Here is a 14,399-nt window from a genome sequence, read left to right on the forward strand (position 1 = left end):
CAAACATTTTCGCTCCCATAAGTGACTTATCAACAATGGTTTGTGCAGCCTGGGCATGTCCAGGCATGGAATCAGGCCAGGTTGGAAGTTGTTCTGTGGAAATTGACATCCTGGGCATGCCTGGGCTGTTCTGAACGAGCTTGACGCTGTCTCAGCATGCTATAAAGATGGCTTGCATACACCGATCCTGCTCATTTGGTTATTATAGATAGTCAGTGTGTATGTATAGTATCAATATAGTAAAGTATAGTATCTGTAGCAATATAACAGTAAGTAAGCTTGATGCTATAGACGTTTGGTGTTGATATGTCTCGTCAATGTCATAACAGCCACGATACATTCTGCTATATCTGTGGCGAATATACACTTGCGCCTCAGAGACGTTGGATGACTGCTCTTGTGAAGAAAGCTTATCATCTGTATTTTGGCTGCAAAATTGGAGATCAAGACAAGGAATGGGCACCTCACATTTGCTGTGTGACATGTGCTGTCAGTCTGAGAGCATGGCTCAGAGGCACTCGAAAGACGATGCCATTTGCTGTTCCGATGATATGGTGAGAACAGAAAGACCATGTGATGGACTGTTACTTCTGTTTGACTAATGTGTCTGGTTTCTCTGCCAAAAACAAGAAGTCAATTGAATATCCTAATCTGCCTTCAGCAATGAGACCCATGCCACATGACGACAGTCTTTAAATTCCAAAACCATCAGAGGATTGGACCTTAGACAAACCAGATAAAGAAACTGCAATGCAGGGTACTGACAGTGACATTGACCTGGATTTTGAACCATGCTCATCAGGCGATCCACATCTGATAACACAGTCCAAATTGAACGATTTGGTCAGAGATTTGGGTCTGTCAAAAGCAAAAGCTGAGCTGCTGAGTTCAAGACTACAGGAATGGTGTTTGCTGTCATCAGGTTTGAAAATTTCTGTGTTTCGAGGCCAACATCATGATATAACCAAATTTTTTGCACAAGTTCACTGCTTCTGTTGTGACATTGAAGGATTGTTCTCGGCCTTGGGTTGTGATCACAACCCGGAAGAGTGGCGTCTCTTCATTGATTCGTCAATGTTAAGCCTGAAAGCTGTTCTGCTACACAATGGCAACATTTATCCTTCAGTACCTGTTTGCTTCGCAGCACACATGAAAGAAACGTATGAGAATATGGAATTATTGCTGAAGCACATCCAGTATAGCACGTACAACTGGAATATCTGTGGAGATCCTAAAGTCGTTGCTCTGTTGCCATACAAAGTACTGTTGTTTCATCTATGAATGGGACAGCCGTGCCAAAGAGTCACACTTTTCTCGATAGAACTGGCCACTCCGTAAAAAGTTAGTTCCAGGACAGAAAAATGTGGCACATGAATCGCTTGTCGACCCGGCAAAGATGTTTTTGCATCCTCTTCACATAAAACTGAGACTCATGAAGAATTTCGTGAAAGCACTGAACAAGGAAGGCGAAGGTTTTCGTTATTTAAGACAGATGTTCCCAAGAATAACTGATGCCAAGATCAAAGAGGGCATTTTTGTTGGCCCCCAGATCAGACATGTTATGAGTGACAAGCGGTTTGAAGTTCTGTTAGTTGGCTGGAAAAAATTGTCTGGAAAGCCTTCAAAGATGTTGACAATTTTCTGGGCAATTACAGAGCCCCAAACTACATTCAGCTGGTAGAAAAACGTCTCAAAGCATACAAGACAATGAAGTGCAACATGTCACTCAAGATTCATTTCCTCCACTCACACTTGGACTTCTTCCCCGCAAATCTCGGTGCTGTCATTGACGAACACAGTGAAAGGTTTCACCAGGACATTGCTACGATAGAGAAATAATACCAGGGCAACTGTTGGAAACTGCAACATGATGCACCAGACATTGAATGCAAAAGAAAATCAGTAAAATCAAAACTTTATTTGTGCATACGCAGTAGGTACCTGTCACAATCAGCAAAAACTTTTCAGGAAGCAAGACTTTTCAAAAACATTGTTGTGCAGTGAAGTTAGCAACATGCTGAAGTCAAAAACTTATTTGGATGATACTCTCAGAAAGGAAAAACCTACAATATAAGAATGACCTGTTATGGAAGGATGAAAACATTAACAATCCATAAAATTCAATAAGTATGTTATTAGCTTCTAATTAATGTTACTGGCTTCTAATTAAGCAACTGGTCTGGAAGAAAAATTTGCAGCCACTTTAGTTCTTCTTCTTCCTGTTCATTTTTTCCCACTTTTATGTGATGTTGATGTGTTTCTCCAAACTGCTCGGTCCTGCATCTCCTCATCAACCAAGCCCTTTCCTTCAGATCTTCTTCTACTTTATCCATCCACCTCCACTTTAGCCTAACATGTTTTCTCTTACCCATACCTTAATTCCCATCATTCTTTTGCCCACATATTCATTTTCCCTCCCCATCACATGTCCATACCACTTCAACCTACTTTCCTGTACTTTTAGATATCTCTCTGATTTTTGTTGTACTTGTTATTGTCTCATTTCGTATTTTGTACTTTTCTGTAACTCCACACATCCTTCTCAACATTCTCATTTATGGCACATTTAACTTCTTCTTCAGTACTCCTTTTACTGCACATGTCTTAGCTTCACACATCATTGCTGGTCTTATGACTGTCTTAAAAACCTTACCCTTCCATTAAGTTATTTTTTTTTTTAATTTTCTAAGGGGACTGTTTAACATCATACCCTAGGTTTATTGCATCTTGACTGTGTTTTTTTCTTTTTCTGAAGTGGACTGTTTAACATCATATGGTAGGTTTATTATGTTTGGACTGTACTATCATAAAATATTTTAATCCTTTCCACACTGCTCCTGGAGGTTTGTTTTGTTTTGGATGTGCCCTGTCTCTAGGCATGTCAAAGGACTGGGACTTCATAATGCTTGGACTAGCCTTCCTTTTGGGGTGGGGGGAGGTTGTCAAACTGGGGAGGGGAGAAAGACAGTAAATTACTTCTTATTTACATTTTCTTACCCCATCAACTGTAAGTGCCAACAAAATGATAGGCTCCTTAACCGTAATACCTGAAAATAATATGATACCTATATAAAAGCTACTGTATGAAACACAATACTACCTTTATTTAAGATTACAAGATGTCCTCAAATGTTCAAAAGCAGTGTCTCTCTGACCAAACAGTGAACTTTGTGAGCTGGAATGTCAAAGGTATCAATCACAATCTAAAAAGAAAAAAGTTTTTTTTCTCATCTAACAGGTCTAAATTCCAAGATAGTATCTTACAGGAGACTTACTTAATAAGTAAGGACCAGTTTTTGTTGTAAAGAGACTGGATTGGCCAAACTTTTCACGCCAGATACACAAAGAAAACTAAGTGTGGGAATTTTAATACATAAAACAATCTTATTTGTATTATCAGATGTAGTATCTGATCCTGAAGGGTGCTATGTCATGGTGACAGCTAATTTATTTAAATCTAAACTAATTTTGAAAAATACCTTCACACCTAATATGGATGATAGAGATTTTATCCAAAATGTATTTGCATCATAATATGAACACTCATAAAATGATAATGGCTGGAGACTTTAACTGTGTTTTAAATCCGTTCTCTGAATAGATCTTCAGTGGCAAAAAAAGCTAATACTGCAAAAAAAATCACAGTTTTGTAATGGTAATTTATAAGACCCATGGAGATTTTTAAATCCAAACTCAAGAGCATATTCTTTCTTCTGATCAGTACATCATAGTTCTTTAAGAAATGATTATTTCTTTATAGGTAATAATTTATTGCCCACCATAAAATCTAGCAGGTAAACACTATTATTATCTCTGACCACGCCCTTCCAATCATGAAGCTTAAATCACTATACCCTACACACTCAATCTCATAGTTGCCATCTTAACACCCTGTCATTAGCCGACGAGAACTGGACAGAATTCATCTCCAAGCAAACTGAATATGTTTTAGAGACAAATGCATCTTCAGAGGACTCTGCAAGAATACTCTGGGAAACTCTTAAGGCTTTCTTAAGAGACAGATTATTTCATATCTTTTCCACAAAAATAAATTGGAAACCAAGATGGCAGCAGAGTTAATCTGCAAAATTACCAGAATACTGTAATCAAGAATTTGCCAGGTCTCCAGATGAGTCACTTTATAGAAAAAGACAGGATGTGCAATCAGAATTTAACCTCTTGGCAACAAAAGAAACAGAAAAGCTCATCTTTAAATTGTGACATCATTACTATGAACACAGAGAAAAGGCTAATAAGATCTTAGCTCAACAAATCCATAAGTAGGAAGTTTGCAGAGCAGTAACAGAAATTACCAACAGCAGATGGAGATAAAATCACTGACCATAAAGATATAACCCACACATTTAGAGAGTTCTGTAACTCCTTATATTCTACTCAGTTTAAAGAAGACGCAGTCTAAGGAGTTTCTTATTGCTTTACAAATACTACAGCTATATCTTAGTGTAGAGGAACTAGAAAAATCTCTGACAATCTCTGGACGCTATAAATTCACTCCAAAATGAGAAAGAAGGTCCTGATGTTTACCCAGTGGAATTTTATATAAAAAAAAGTTATCTCCATTATTAGCAACATTTAGAGAGGCTAGAGACAACAGAATTCTTCCTCAAACTTTTCAAAAAGCATTAATTACCATTTTTTCAAAAAAAAAAAGGACTTAGTACAATTTGCAGACTATCATATAGACCAATTTCACTTCTAAATAATGATGTTAACATACTTTCCATAGATCGAGCTAGAAGAATTGAGAAAGTGCTTTCTTCTGTAATATCACAAGACCAAACCAGATTTATTAAATGTGGATGTTCAGCTTCTAATCTTTGACGTTTGTTTAATGAAATATACTTAACTATAAAATATAACACACCAAAGATCTTATTATCTTTGGACTCAGAAAAACCTTTGACATGGTTGAATGGGACTACCTACTTGACATATTGTACAAATTGTGGTTTGGCCCAAACATATGTGCTTCGATAAAACTACTTTATATCACTTAGAGGATTTGTTTAGAACATTTAAAAAATATGTCAAGATCTAATTAAAAAAAACTGTAGAATAAGCATTTATATCAGGGAAAAGCATATTCTCCCTTCTTTGCTGTTTTTTAAAGATTTGCTCTTGTTGTTGGCTCACCTCTGTTTCTCTTGAGCAGGGATTGAATTCTAGTTTGTTAAATTTGACTTGACTGTATGTAATGTAATTTTCTTCAACTAATATCAATTAAAAAAAAACCTTACCCTTAACCTTTGCCTTAATTCTTCAAAACACAAAATACTTCTGATACCTTCTAATTGTTCCATCCACACTGCACTCTAGGGGTTATCTCTACATTTAGTTTTCTATCTCAGGCTACCACTCATCCTAGACAGCACCAAATTTGAGCCCACCTGCTCCAAGGTGACTTGTGGCTCTCATAACAGTGTGTAATATTCATGCTCAGATTACACTGATGAATTGTTTAATTCATCGTTCATAGTATTTAATCTGCCTCCAAAATTTAATGCGTGTAATTTTACTGAATTTTGTTGTATATTAAATATGTCTCATTAGATTTACATTTATATTTCAATATTCATATTTTTTGTAGAACAGGAGTCTGCAATCATATATCACCTCTCAAAAATATAAAATGTATTTTACAAGCCTGAATAAAATTTCCTCTTACATTTGCCTAGACTTGAACCTCTCTTATTTAATACTTAATATAGACATAAACCAAGCATTTCAAATGCTGTGCTCTTCTATAGAAAGAAAAAAAAAGAAAATCATCTCTATCCTCTATCAGCTTGAAATACTTGTCTTCCAAATACAAGGACTTGCCTCAATAATTAATTCCTGTCAACCTACTTTGTAGAAAAAACTGAACAAAAATCTCCCAGCTTATGAGGTGAAACAGATTGTTCAAGGACTCTATTCATCCTTATCAGGCTGCTGTAAAATGAGTGAATATCTCGCTATCAGTAATTGCAGCTCACATAGGCAGCCTCTCTAGTTTTAACAATTCACTACATAATTATTATATCTCTTTTTTTCAAGGATTTCTTCATTTATTAAACATAAGCTGGTTTATGCATGAAATATACAAAAGACTCTGCTGTGAAGTGCAAATCCCACCAATATGGACAAGATGGCATCATACTTCTTTGGCCATCTCTTGCACCAATTGTAGGGTTCACTGTGATGCTATTTTTGTAATTCTTTTTGCAGTTGTTGAACTTTTGTTTTCATGTGTTATTCTCAGCAAGTCTTTCACACTTCCTGTGCTCCAACTGTAAAAAGGAATGGCCAAACTATTCCAAATACCATAGCTGCTTTAGTGTTGTTACTCTCATTGCACCTTCTTCTTCTTTTTTCAGCAGCTCCCATTAGTGGTTGCCACAGTGGATCATCTTTTTCCATATTACTCTCACTGCACCACTCAGAGTATTTATATCACTGTATCTGAGTGTGGAATCACAGCTCTACAGCAGCTGATCGGAAAGAGAATTATCGGTATACAGCATCGAGCACACACTGCCTCAGCCATGCACTATTTGAACTGCTCTCATATGACAAACACTTCAGAGCCTTTCCTGTACAGACCTCGCTGTTCATCCCAAGAACAATAAACGCAATCAATCAGTCCATCAAGTGCTCTTTGTAGATTACCTCACTGTAAACTTGCGATAGTTATAATATTGCACTACCTGAGCCACTTTATAAAGCGTTTATTTACAAATGATGACGATATCATTTTTAAGATGAAATGCAGCAAAATATGTTTATTACATTGTACAGATAAAATGTTACCATCATTTAAATAATCTATATTGTTAATAATTAAACATGTGAGGACACCGTGTCACAGCGCTAGCAAGTTCAGGCATTGTTCCTGCCTCTTGCTGTATTCTTGCTAGGGCTGGCGCGACAATGGAAGGATAGATGGATAGAATAATTAAACATGTACTATGAAGATATTTCAATGTTCCTTAAAAGTTTTGAAGAACCTGTCTTCTAAGCTTACAGATGGCTTAACACCTATTACAGAGCTGATTGTGTGGTGATTGGTTATTTGGAGAAAGAAAAGGAAGGACAGGAATTGGGGGTTAGTACGTTTGAAAGAGACGGTACTGCTGCAATAAATTATTTCATCGAAGGTTGCGCACAGTACAGTAAGCATCTTGCATGAGGCATGAACAATCTCTGGATGAGGCGCCAGCTCGTCACTATCACTGTGCCACCGTGTTCCCATGTTTAAGAACATGCTTTCACCCCTATCATCAGGAAAATTATATCAGGTATACATTTTAGTATTTAAACTGTTCAGCGAGTTGTGATATCACGAATATAATGGATTCTGTGTCCTGTTGGAGGAAGAAAAAGCCTGTGTAAGAAGCATGTAGTGATTCACACACATAGAGCACATAGAAGAACACATACAAAGCTAAGCATTTAATGTGCTACTTTAGTTATGATGGTATTTGAGAAATTAGTAAATTAAATGATTTAAAGATGAAGTTTATGATGTTCTACTTTAATGACAAAATAAACTATATGATTAAAGTTGACATTTCAAGCTTTTTTCTCATTGTGTCCCTATTTTTTTTTTCTTTTCTCTGTACCCTAGTAAGCTTCCATATGACTCTCAGATGGTGGACTACGACTCGCCTTTTCATGGCAACTTTGATATCTGACAACTTTTTTATTTCGGACACTGTGCAACTTTGTGAACTTGAGTTTTTGATTTCTCTGACACTATGTCACTCGATCAACTTCTCATTTGTTGTTTATACCACTGTTTAAACCAACAAATAGAACATTTTTCCTTGCCTCCACTTGGTATTCGCTGAAATTCTTCTATTTTCCCCCATGCTTTTGCCATTGCATTTTCACAGAACACTGAGCATAAGGGCTATTTATATTGATTTGCATATTCAAAGAGGTGCAATTCTGGGAGGAGTTTGGGAGTGGCAGCAGGCATGTGCATGTTCATTACTTTTCACGTTGACTGGGATTTATGGAATGCGAAAGTTGGTCAACGCACAGATTTATACATCTGGATTTTTTTGTGCGTACGCACATTTCCGCTTTTGTCCTTACGCCATGTTTTAGTGTGAATTCTACGCATGACGCTATGCATGAGGACCCAGAAGTGGTCAAATCAAGCATCTGGTACATTTTTAAAAAGAAGGAACACACTGGTGAGCTCAGCAATTTCAGTAGGCCTGGACAATCATGGAAGACAGCTGTGTTGGATGGTTGCTGAATTCTTTCCATAGTGATGAAAAAACCCTTCACAACATTTAGCCAAACCAAGAATACTCTCCAGGAGGTAGACCTATCATTGCCAAAGTCTATAATCAAGAGAAGATGTAATGAAAGTAAATATAGAGAATTTACCATAAAGTGCAAACCCCTAGTAAACATAGAAAAGACAGATTAGACTTTGCCAGAAAACGTTTTTTAGAAACCTGTCCAGATCTGAAACAGTTTTATTTGGACAATGGAATTCAAAATCAATATGTACTAGGATGATGGAAAGAGAAGAGTGTGGAGAAGAAAGGGAATGGCTCATGATCTGATGCATACCACATCATCTGTGAAACATGGTTCAGGCAGCATTATGGCATGGGTAAGCCTGACTGCCAATGGACGTCAGTCATTAGTGTTTATTGATGATAGGACTTCTGGCAGATGTAGCAGGATGAATTCTGAAATGTATAGGGCTACTGTATACTATCTGCTCAGATCCAGCCAAATGCTGCAAAACTGATAGGATACCACTTCACAGTACAGATGGACAAAGAGCCAAAACAAACTGAATGGAAACCAAGTGCTTTTCCCCACAAATTCTTCAATGGCCAAGTCAATCAACTGACCTCAACCCAACTGGTCATGCATTTCACTTGCTGAAAACAAAACTGATGGCAGAAAGTCCAACAAACAAGCAGCAACTGAAGACTGCTGCAGTAAAGGCCTGGCAAAGTATCACTAGGGTGGAAACTCCACATTTGGAGAAAGCCATGGGTTCCGGACTTCAGGCAGTCATTGACTGTAAAGGGTTTTCAACCAAATATTGAAAATGATCATTATATTTATGATTATATTCGTTTGTCCAAATACCTTTGAGCCCCTGAAAATATGGGGACCATGTATAAAAATGTCTGTTTTTCCTAAACAACTCATACAATATTTTTGTTAAACCCCTTGAATAAAAGCTGAAATTCTGTACTTCAATCATATTTTGATTGCTTTAGTTCAAATTCACTGTGATGGAGTACAGAGCCAAAATTATGAAAATTGTGTCACTGTCCAAATACTTATGGACGTGACTGTATTTATTTATTTTGTAAGTGTCTATGGGTGCATTTATCTTCTACATGTAAAATAATAATAATTTCAAGGGGACAATGCAGTGGTATAGTGGTTAGTCCTACTGCCTTATGGATCCTGCATCCAGGGGGGTATTTTCCATACGTCGCTTAAATCATCCGAGATCAGATGCCTCATCTTGGATGAGTTAATGCTGGTGAAACTCATCCGGGATAAGTCAGTTTTTCAAACGCAGCTGTGTATATTAGTCTAGCTGGATCCAATCATCTGAGATGATTGCGCGCGCTGATTGAAAAGCCCATATATATTGAGTCTAGAAAACATGATCAGCAAGTCTGATAGGCTGCAACAAAATGATGAAAGAACGGGCGCATTTTTTCACACAAGCGGAGCAGGATCTTTTACTCAAAGGATATGAAGAATTTCAAGATTTAATATGCACAAGGGGTAACACTGCAAAAGCAGGCCAAACCAGAAAAGACAGCTGGCAAAAAGTGGCTGACAAATTAAACGCTAAGTAGTGTGCATTGTACTTACTGAATGCAGCGTTTCATTTCCTATGTGTCAGATGAATTATTGTTTAATATGTCATAATTCCAGATCAAACGTCAGCACAAGGAGAACATGGGAACAGGTTAAAGTGAAGTACAAGAATTTACTTCAAACTGGTAAATATTGGTATATAACTATTTAAAGAATTGTTGATATAAAGAATCATATATAATATAAAAAAACATTAATTCTAAAGCTAATAAGAAGGCAGACAAGCAAAAAACAGGTGGAGGTCCACATGGTCCAGACCTAACCCCTGCAGAAGAGTTGGCTCTCCAGCAAAATGCCCATCAGCCTGTTTCTGAGGGCATTCCAGGGGGAAGCTCCTCCTCAGAACCAGTAGCAGGATGCAGTGATCACTTCATTTCAGGTAAAGGATGGTCATTGCATATATTTGTCCTCAATATGTGCCGTAGGTATGTTCCATATAGCCCTCTTTTTTGTTGGGTCAGTTGCAGATAATGTCATATCCCTAGAACCCGTGTCTGACCAACAAGATATTGACAGAAAGTCAAATATTTGATGAAGACACTGTGTCTGATTATTCATCAGGAGGAGAGGTAAATTTTCCAAATAATGTTTGAACAACCTCCACTCTGATCAGTCCCATGTGCTAATCGTAATATAACTGTTTTGCAGGAGCCTGTAGCCAGCACACATGTCCCTTTTTTTGTTTGTTCTTTATTTTGCCTTATACAATTTCTTGTATTAGGAATTTATTAGTTTTCGCATACCCCTTGGGGTCAGAGCTCAGGGTCAGCCATTGTACAGGGCCCCTGGAGCAATTACAGGTCTTGCTCAAGGGCCCAGCAGAGTAGGATCTCTTTTGGCAGTGACAGGGAATCAAACCAGCAACCTTCTGGATACCAGCACAGATCCTTAGCCTCAGAGCCACCACTCCACAAAGTCCACATCAAAAAAATGAGATGGTGAGGTTGGTTGAGCCATTTGTTGTACTGTACTTTATACAAAATGATTCAAAATGATATACTGTGTATACAATATAGAGGAAAAAAGGCATTTGTAATTGCGTATTTATTTGCAGAAAAATGTGAGGGCTCTATACAAGAGATATTTTCAACAGAAAATCACATACAGAAAACTAAAAATGAGAAAAATACAGCAAGACATGGAACTTCATGAACTGAGGACAACCAAAATAAAGTTGCAAATGCAAATACTAGAAAAACAATTCGTAACAAAATTCTCTTATCTCTTTCCCATATGTATATGTGTATGTGTGAGTGTATCCTTAATTATGTTCTCCTCCTTACAGGCTGAAGGGCCGTAATATACAATAAATAACTTTTGTGTGAAACTACTATTGTCTTTTTCATTGAAGATTTTGGGCCACAATTCTGTCTGTGGCAGCTCTGCCACTGGTTTGCTCAAGGTACACTGGGTCAAGGTCATCATCAGGCTGCACCAAAACCTCAGGGACTCTCTCTTTTCTGATGGTCACTATGTTGTGTAAGACAGAACATGCAACAATTATGTCACATGCTCTGTCAGATGCAACCCTCAGCCTTTTTAGACATTGAAATCTCTCCTTCAGGTGGCCAAAGGTCATTTCAATTCGTGCCCTTGTCCTAGACAGAGCTGCATTATATCGAGTTTGTGGCCCAGGGTTGGGGTTAGGAAACGGGGTCATTAGAAAATGCCTACAGGCATATCCCCTGTCCCCAAGCAAGATTTCATCATGATGACCTGTGGAATATGTAAAAATTGTGAATACAATACACACATCACCATGATTTATAATTAGATTATTACCTTGTTCAAATGTCCGATACAGGTGTGACACCTTAAAAATTCTTGAGTCATGAACAGACCCTGGCCATTTAGCCTCCACATTTGATACAAGGTAGGATGCATCACAGATCATCTGAGAATTTATAGCACGTAGGTCAAACAATTTTACTGTATGTCAACATGCCTATTGGCTATTTTCAACTCTTACAAAAAGTTACATTACCTGCACGTTAATACTGTGGAAGCCTTTTCCGTTTATGTAGTCTGGCTCATTTGGACCTGATGGGGCCTTTATTCGGATCTGCGTACAATCCAGTGCCCCAATCACATTTGGAAATCCTGGGTAATGAGAATGTTAGGCTGATTGTGAGATTCTTTATGGAACTGTGGGTGTTTTTGCCTGTGTATTACCTACCTGCAATGGCATGAAACACCTCTTTTATTGTCTGCACACGCAGGTGTCCAGGAAACACTATAAAAACCCGAAGGAAATATTACAATGTACGAATTGCCTGGCAAACTGCACTTTTAGATAGATTTTCCGCATCGCCTACAGTATATAAAAAAGTGCCGCTTGCAAAAAACCTCAAAGCAATGCATACTGTCTGTGGGGTTGTGAGAGCCCGACTTCGGCGAGTTTGACTTTGAATATAAGGTGCTAATAAATCTTTAAGGTACAATATTCCCCCTCGGCTAAAGCAGTATCTTTCGAAAAGAATTTCCTCCGGGAGCAATAAAGGATCTTGCCGATCGCACAAAACCCTCTCTATATGAAATTCTCTTCTTATAATTTACGCACCGATATCAATTGGTCGCTCATTCATGAATGACGAAGCCATGCCTGAATGAAGTCCATGCACGGACACTGATTAAGTGAGTGAGCTAATCCTTGTTTACATCGAACAAACCTGCTCGGATGTGCTGCTATGACAACACATCCAGCAAGAGTTTCGAAAAGCCGACAGATCCAGGATCAGGCCAAATCCTCAACAATTACATCCGGCTAAACGAGTTATCCACGTACGAAAAATACCCCCCAGGTGTCTATTTAGAATTTGTGTGTGTTTTTTTTTCCAGTTTCTCTTGTAGGTTTTTCCTTTAAATAGTAAACATTTTCACCTGAATCCTAAAGACACATGCATGTTAGTTTAATTGGGGACTGTAAATTGGCTCCGTGTGATAGCTGATAGTATTTTAATGATGGAGGACCTGGAGACAGACATAAGTCATGATTCATGCCAAATTCTTTGACAAGAGTTCAAGCCCATCTTTTGTCAGAGCTCTAAACAAAACACAAAATTGAGGTCAGAGATAATGATGCAAAAGTCTGATGCCAAAAAATTTTACCAAAATACACTTGCACAGAAATTTGTTTAGTCTCCACCAACCCAGATAATTACTGCACAGCATGACCTTTATACTGTCTAGATGGTGACATCACTAAGCATGCACTTCTGGGTTTTTTTCTTAGCAGTGTTCTAGCAACCTCCAAACAACATACAGTATGTCGGTGCCTGCATTAAATGGCATTAAAATGATGCAAAAATAAATTCAACTATGATAAATACATTTTTGTGGAAGAAACTGTTAAAAACTGAAATCTCCATGTTCATAAATTTAATTAGTGAAAAAAAAAGCTCCACAAAGCAAATTGTACAGTGCCAAGAAGTATAATTTGAAACCCTATCATAACAAGTATCTGTACAGTATATGTTGTATGTGGATGAAACTTGTGTTGGAAATAGACCCCTCCAGAGCTGGTATTTCTGCTTTGTACGTAATACTTTAACAACCTTTAACTGGATTAAGTAAATTTGAAAATGTTATGTTTTGTAATAATGTCAAGGTACTTGGGTTTCTTTTCACAGATACAAAATAAAGTTTAAGAATCTGTACAATTCCTAGAGCATAACATTTTCAATTAATTTGTATACATCTTTGGCACAAACAAATCTTCAGTCTGAACTCATAAATTGGCCACCAAGAAGTATAATTTAACAATAAGGTAAGTACATCCCACTAGTTACATGAACTCTGCCATAATTTGCCAGCTCATTAAACTAAATAAAAGAGCTTCAATATGAAAACTTGTCTTCTTGGTTGCAATGACATCTAGACACAAAATCAACCTGGCTCCAAACTTCAAAGCCTGCCATGGCTAAAATGAAGCCTGATGGTAGATAAAATGGTAGACAGGAACCTTAAAAATATACTGAATATACTTATGTGAAAAATTCAGCCAAAGCCAAAACATACCCTTAAAGGCATCCCTAAAAGAGCAAAGTAAGGCCCAAAAATCTAGAAGCAAAACTTTAAATTGTGATACAATAGCAAGGCCAGAACATACAAAAAACACAGATTTCAAGATGATTTGAACAAATATAAACAAAACCTAATGAATTTCACAGGTTTATATGGGCCTGGGAGCAGTCTCAGTTTGCAGAGTGAGGGGGCCCAGTTCCCTTAGGCTCAGCATAAAGAGGACAAGTGACATAAAACAAAGAACTAGTTAATTCATAGTCAATGTAACATAACAATTCAAAGTAATTAAATAACAAAACAACACTCACTAAGAATTGACAAAATACAAGCACAAAGAAACCAAAAACATATTTAATAGCATAAATTAAAAAAATAATATTACAAAAATTAGATTTCCTGATTTGATTTCAGGATGGTTTTCTTTCTTTCAATAGTGGAAAGTGCAAAAGGTGGCATAAAATTTTCACAAGTGCAACAATGATGAGTAATAGTCAAAAAGC

The sequence above is a fragment of the Erpetoichthys calabaricus genome, chromosome 3 (genome assembly GCF_900747795.2).
Source record: "Erpetoichthys calabaricus chromosome 3, fErpCal1.3, whole genome shotgun sequence".
NCBI classification, from domain to species: Eukaryota; Metazoa; Chordata; class Cladistia; order Polypteriformes; family Polypteridae; genus Erpetoichthys; species Erpetoichthys calabaricus.